Consider the following 6,000-nt stretch of genomic DNA (forward strand, 5'->3'; position numbering starts at 1 on the left):
GTCTGCTCTCTAAAACAATGATGTAGTTGTAACTTAATTTCAAAGTTTAACTGTTAAAGCAAATGATCAGCATTTTACTGCATGAAGTTGATGCTACATACCTATATCTAAGATCATAACCCTGCAAAGACATTTCTCTTTAATTTTCCCAAAGTCAGCAATCCTTTTGACTAAATAAAGCATGTGTCTAAGCGTAAGACTCATATTTATATGTTTAATAACAGTAATTTTGATAGAACAGTTTACTTAGTAGATACTGAATGGCCAAAGTAGTGATTTTTACACTGCAAATATGTTTTTTAAAGCCATTATCATTCCCTCCCTTCTTCCTCAGTGCCGGATGAGGTAGGCTTGTAGTCACCATCTCCTACATTGTCTTTAGATAAATTCAGATAGTAATTCTTTTATTTCTGTGCTGCCAATTCCAATGACAAATTATGCTGACCAAAATAGAATTTTGCCTGTGATAATCTTAATTAAAAGATGAATTGTGAATGAGGTGAACAATGACACCCAGTACTTGGTGGATTGATAAGACATAGTTCACTAAGCAAGACATTATTCAGAACAAAAGAGCACACGGTAATCTGCAAACACAGGTTATTTTAAGAATTTGGTTCAGAATTAGAGTATTAAAAATACTATCTGACAAACCGTAGGTGATGCTTTGTTCTTTTGCAGGAAAAATGCTGTAATATCAACCCTTTTAGTAATAAATCAGAATAAGCATATTTATTTTCCCTCCTTTGCCTTTGCATGATCTTAGGTTATGGGTATGTATTTTAAACATGAAAAACATGATAAAAGAAAAATTTTCAAGAGCAGAGTATATTGCATAATAACAGTGAAAAGAAGGCATAGTGGAAAGCACAAAGATACCGTGGCCATCTTCCCCTCTGGTGAGTATGCTGTGCAAGTCTAGCAAAGGCTGTTACATAACTGATTTTTATTGCATTAGGCAACAGCAATATTGCTAAGCAAACCGATGTGCAGAATTAGAAAGCTTCTTCCACGGTGAAAATGAAGAAAAAAGACAGTGAAAGGGTTCTCACTTAACATCCAGTAAGAGGGTAGGGCAAGAGGGTGTGCATCTTCATTAATGTCTCATGTCAGGGCGACAACATGATTTATTCTCATCACGCAGCGTCTTAGAAAAAAAAAATACAGTGCAAATTCAGTCCATGATAATCTTGCTGCTTTCTGCAGTGTAATGTGTCAACCGTATAGAACTGAAGCGGGCGAGTTAAAATGCTAGCCTCGGAGAGAGAATTCGTGGGAGCTAAGATAACAGTCAGTTAATGAGTTATACGGGGAGGAAAAATGAACACAGGAGTGAAGGAAAAAATATACACACAGAAAATTTCCCTGACTTCATGTGTTTTCACTGTAAATTCAGAACGCTGCTGGTGTATATTTAGACACACCAGTAACACAAACATCTCTATGAGCTGGTGCTAAGAAAGCCTATACGTGGTCAATGTTGACACCCAGGAAGGTGGAAGAACCACTTGAAATGTTTGCTGCAGCTAACGCCCTTTCCCCCTGCTTATTCTCCGATGCCTATGAATGTGCAGGCTTATGAAGTGACCTTCCTCTTAACTGGCCTTTCCTTCATGGGGCTTACTATAGCCAAATTTAAGGGACCTAATGTTGTATTACAAGGCATAGGGCACGGTGAGGTGGGTAGGACGAGCAGAGAGGTCAGGATTAAAGGCATGGTGTAAGAGCCCAAGTGCTGCTCGCTTCCTCTCCAGATGGTCCTCACCAGAAGTAGACCTTCAAAGCCACGACCACTTTGGTGGCCACCTCAGAGGAGCCTCAGCCTCCAGCAGAAGAAAAATGTTGCTTTTTCATATTCACAGCACTAGGTGGCAACACGCTGCACAGGCATGGCAGTGCAGAAGTCCTCTGCTGCGGCTTCCACTCCAAGCCCTCGGCAGCTCCCACTCGCTCCAGTCTGCGACCGGAAGGGTGTGGGCGATGGGACTGGAGGAGCCGTACAACTTCAGATTTTTTTCCTCTCAAATCAGGCTTTAACCTCTTGGTGGCTGCTACTGAGGAAATGAAGGGCACTTTCGGAGCGAGCCAGGTGTTAGAAGAGGGGAAACGTGTGGTGAAATTCCTGGGAGCAGCGGGTAGGGCCTTGGGCATGAGGAGCCACCTGTAGAGGTGGCTTGTAGGACCACCTGTAGAGGTGCCCAGTAAAACCACCTGCAGAAGTGACTTGTAGAACAAGCAGTGGGCCCCTGGCAGAAGAAACCAGAGCACACAGCTCCTGCTCCTGCAAGGCCCCGGCCTACAGCTTGGCAGAGGAGCTTCTGGGCGTCAGGAGGAGCCGGACACACGAGGGTGGCTGACGCTCAATGATGTTGTTTGCTCCCGGCTTGTGTGGACGAGAACTGATACCCAGCTGCTGGAGGAAGAGTCCCTGGCTCAAGCTGAAACTGCGTTTCTGTTCAGCTACGCGGTGGATACGCAGAGGAAACGGGAGCCCACGAGCAGAGACAGGGTGGATGAAAGATTTATCTGGGAATATGAAAATGCTTTGAACAAGTGAACTAACTCTTCATTTTTCCCCCTGGTTCGCATAACAGCAGTTTTAAATTAGAACAGGTTGTAACAGATTTAATTTAGATCACCATGGTGCTTAGTGCAATGTTACAGCATTTTTGAGTTTATCTTTCTCCCTGATTTTTAAGGGCTGAACACTTTTTAAGTTGTGAATTTGTTAGGAATGCATTGCTGCTTGGCGGTCCTAACCAATTAGAATTTTTTTTTTTTTTTTTTACCACAACATGATTAATTTTGTTAGATAAAACTACCAAAATACAACCGAAGGTAGAAATAAAAAACATTTAAGTGCTGTACGTCCACAATTTACTCTTCAGAGATGCATTTAACGCTGTCTCCAGCAGAACGGCTTCATCCATTTTCCAAACATTCATTTGTTTATTTCAAGATCAGTCTCAGTTATAAACAGACATTAAATCACCTCCAGGCCCTAATACGTTGTAATGAAGTATTGTAAACCATGTAGTATGTTGGTTTAAACAATGTAATCAAAAAGCAACAAAACCATTCTCTCCTCCGCCCCGCTGCCTGGCTGACTTGTGCTGTCTGCTCAAAGAAAACTTCTTTTGAGTTTGTAAATGTCAAGGTCAACCAGAGGTCAAGTTTGTGCTTTTGAGCCGTGGTTCCTTTCAGGTTATTGGCTTTGTTTTATTACTGAAAGGAGCCATCCATTTTGGCATCTAGAGCAAAGAAGTCATGTAATCCTATTAAACACAAAACCAACACGTACAAATAGTGGGGAGGGGCTGACAATAGCACAAAAGCCCCCTTTTTCTGCCCATGGTTAAGCCTGCACCGAGTAATTAGCGGCCCTTCTGTGCGCCCATCCGTCCGTCTGCAGAGGGAAAAGCACCCAGCCAGCTCCCAAACCACTCGCCCAAAGGCTGGCCATGAGCCCCATGGAGCCACCAGCAGGCAAGGGCTGCCTGTGGCCATGGGGCCAGGACCAGGACTGGGACCAGGACCGGAGCTGCCTGCCCGCTGCTGGCTCAGGCAGCAGCACAATGTGGGACAGGCAGGAGTTGGGCAAAACCCCAAGCGGAGGATCCTCGAAAGAGACTCAAACCAGCAAGGGAGGAGGAGGGACGCATCTGTAGAGAGTTAAGGATAAAAGGAGGCACTTGAGGTTATTAGAAAATAAACTCGCTTTGTTGGCAGTAGAGGGGAGAAGTGGAAAGCCGGGGTCACAGCACGCAAGTGGAGATGTAACTGGATCATTATGTACTGGGCACAAAATCTAAGGCATAAAAAATGAACTACAAACATCTCACTGATTTCCTTATGAAGAATGTTTATGCGTAGTGCAGCGTCAGTAGAAGAGAAAATTAGGAAAGGGAGAGAAGGTATAATCGGAGGTAAAACTGGAGCAAAAGCGATGCAGGATAATTTAAGGAAAACAGTCCTCGCAGTGGTAAGCAAAGGAAAAGCTGAGAATTTTGGTGTTCAATTAGTCACGGCCAGCTGTAAACAAGGGGCTTGCAATGCCATCAGCTCTATTTGTTGCTTCTTTGAGGGCAGTCAGATACAGAACGTGAAAACTACCGAAGCTGTGCAAAACCCAGTTTTCGTAAACAATATTCATAAAATTGTTTTCACATCCCTCAGACGAGCATATAGGTTATCTCAGCCTTAAAATCTGTTTGCTGGCAAGGCAAGACATTACCATCCTAAAGCATATGCAGCATGCGAACTGACTGGATCTATTACTAATAAAAAGAGATGAGCTGATTGAGAGTGCAGATAGCAATTGCAGATAAGATGAAGAACTGTGTGAAACGTAGGCAGAAGCTGCAGAAATGAACACCAAACCAGACATACAATTCAATACGATAAACATTACAGAAGTGGGAATGGGGAGCAGAGAAATCTACATTACCCAGATTGTGAAACAAGCCTTACAAAAAGCCAGGCAGTAAAAGTTTCCAGCCTATCATATTGCAAGGTCAGATAGACAACAAAGATGCTTGGAGTTCAAGCGTGGAACAGGTCCAAGATCTTCAGATAGCCTGTAACAGGAGGGTAAAAGCACTGGCACATCACTAGCGAGGGACCTCCACGCAGGACCGACCCTTACACACAGACTCAAGAGGTTTCAGCAGGCGCTTCAACAAGAACGGCCTCTAACGGTGCAGTCTTAACAAGTCTGGGACAAGCCTCACTCAACCCTGTGCTCACTCCCCGGGCTGAGCATATTTTAAGAAGGCCACAAGTTCAGAATGAATAATTAGGGGCTGATTTTTTTTTTTGTTTGTTTCACCCTCCTTTGTTCCCAGTACATCATTCAAGTAGTGCAAAGAAAGTGAAATACACCCACAACTGCCTATCTGGGGATTTCCTCAACTGATGCACCAGCAGGTATAATTAGCTGCTTTGCCTCCCTCTGGGGTACAGAAGAATTATCAATGTTTCAATCTTCAGCTATCACTAGCTGCCAGATTATTCAGCGGCGTGGGACTCAAAACAAAAAGGCAAGGAGCTGTACCTGTCCTTCCGAGGGGCACAGAGATGTTCACACTGAGAGGATGCGGACGTGGTAAAATATATAACCAGAAAAACACAAATGTACCTCTTGCCTTTGCTAGACTTTCTGAATACAGAGGAATGGATTATGCAGACCAACGGATCGGCTAAAGCAAAGGTTTGGTTTGAGAAACCTCTTTTCCCTCCCTAGAAGCAACTCCCCATATTTCATGCTTTTCTAGCACACTGGCAATACTGTGGGTACCACAGACTAAGGGACGAGCCTTCCAGCCCCTAGGTCACACAGCTGTCACTGGAGGGTTCCCAGGGAGCTCTCAGATCCAGGAGAGCAAGTCAGTACTACACGGGGCTAGAAGAAAGCTTCAGAAACTCTTACAATAAAATTCCACATCTTAGTGACCCAAAAAGAGTCTTTTTTCCCCTCTGAAAACAATCTTGCCCCCGGTTTGCACCATTAGCTCTCTCCACAACAGAACAGACCCAAGAGTCTGAGACGTTTTGTTTCACAGACCTAAGCTTGACCCAACCTTTTGCATCAGGAACACAACCCAGATTGTTTTGGGGACCCTCTGTTTAATTTCCCATCTTCCATATTTGTTTGGAGAGTCACAAGCCATCTGATTGGGATTGAGGCAGTTTCCTAGTCTTTAGAAGCAAAATTTGTCCACCAGAAAACATACTGTAAGGCTCCACATATTTACTTATTCCTAGATTTAATTGTCATCTGCTGCCCTTAAGCTGCTGCTGGCAAAAATTCCATGGCTATAGAGCAAATTGGTTTTCCTCTATTACATGTGGTTAACCTGCTTTATGAGTGTCTCAAAGTTCCCAGTCTCCCTGCCGCTATACAGTAACTCCATCGCATTTTCTGCTTTCTGCTTTTCAGTGGAGGACTCGGCTCCTCAAGTGTTTTGGGGGAAACCAAACAGAAACACCGACACAGAAATG

This window comes from Anas platyrhynchos, chromosome 3 (assembly GCF_047663525.1).
Source record: "Anas platyrhynchos isolate ZD024472 breed Pekin duck chromosome 3, IASCAAS_PekinDuck_T2T, whole genome shotgun sequence".
NCBI classification, from domain to species: Eukaryota; Metazoa; Chordata; class Aves; order Anseriformes; family Anatidae; genus Anas; species Anas platyrhynchos.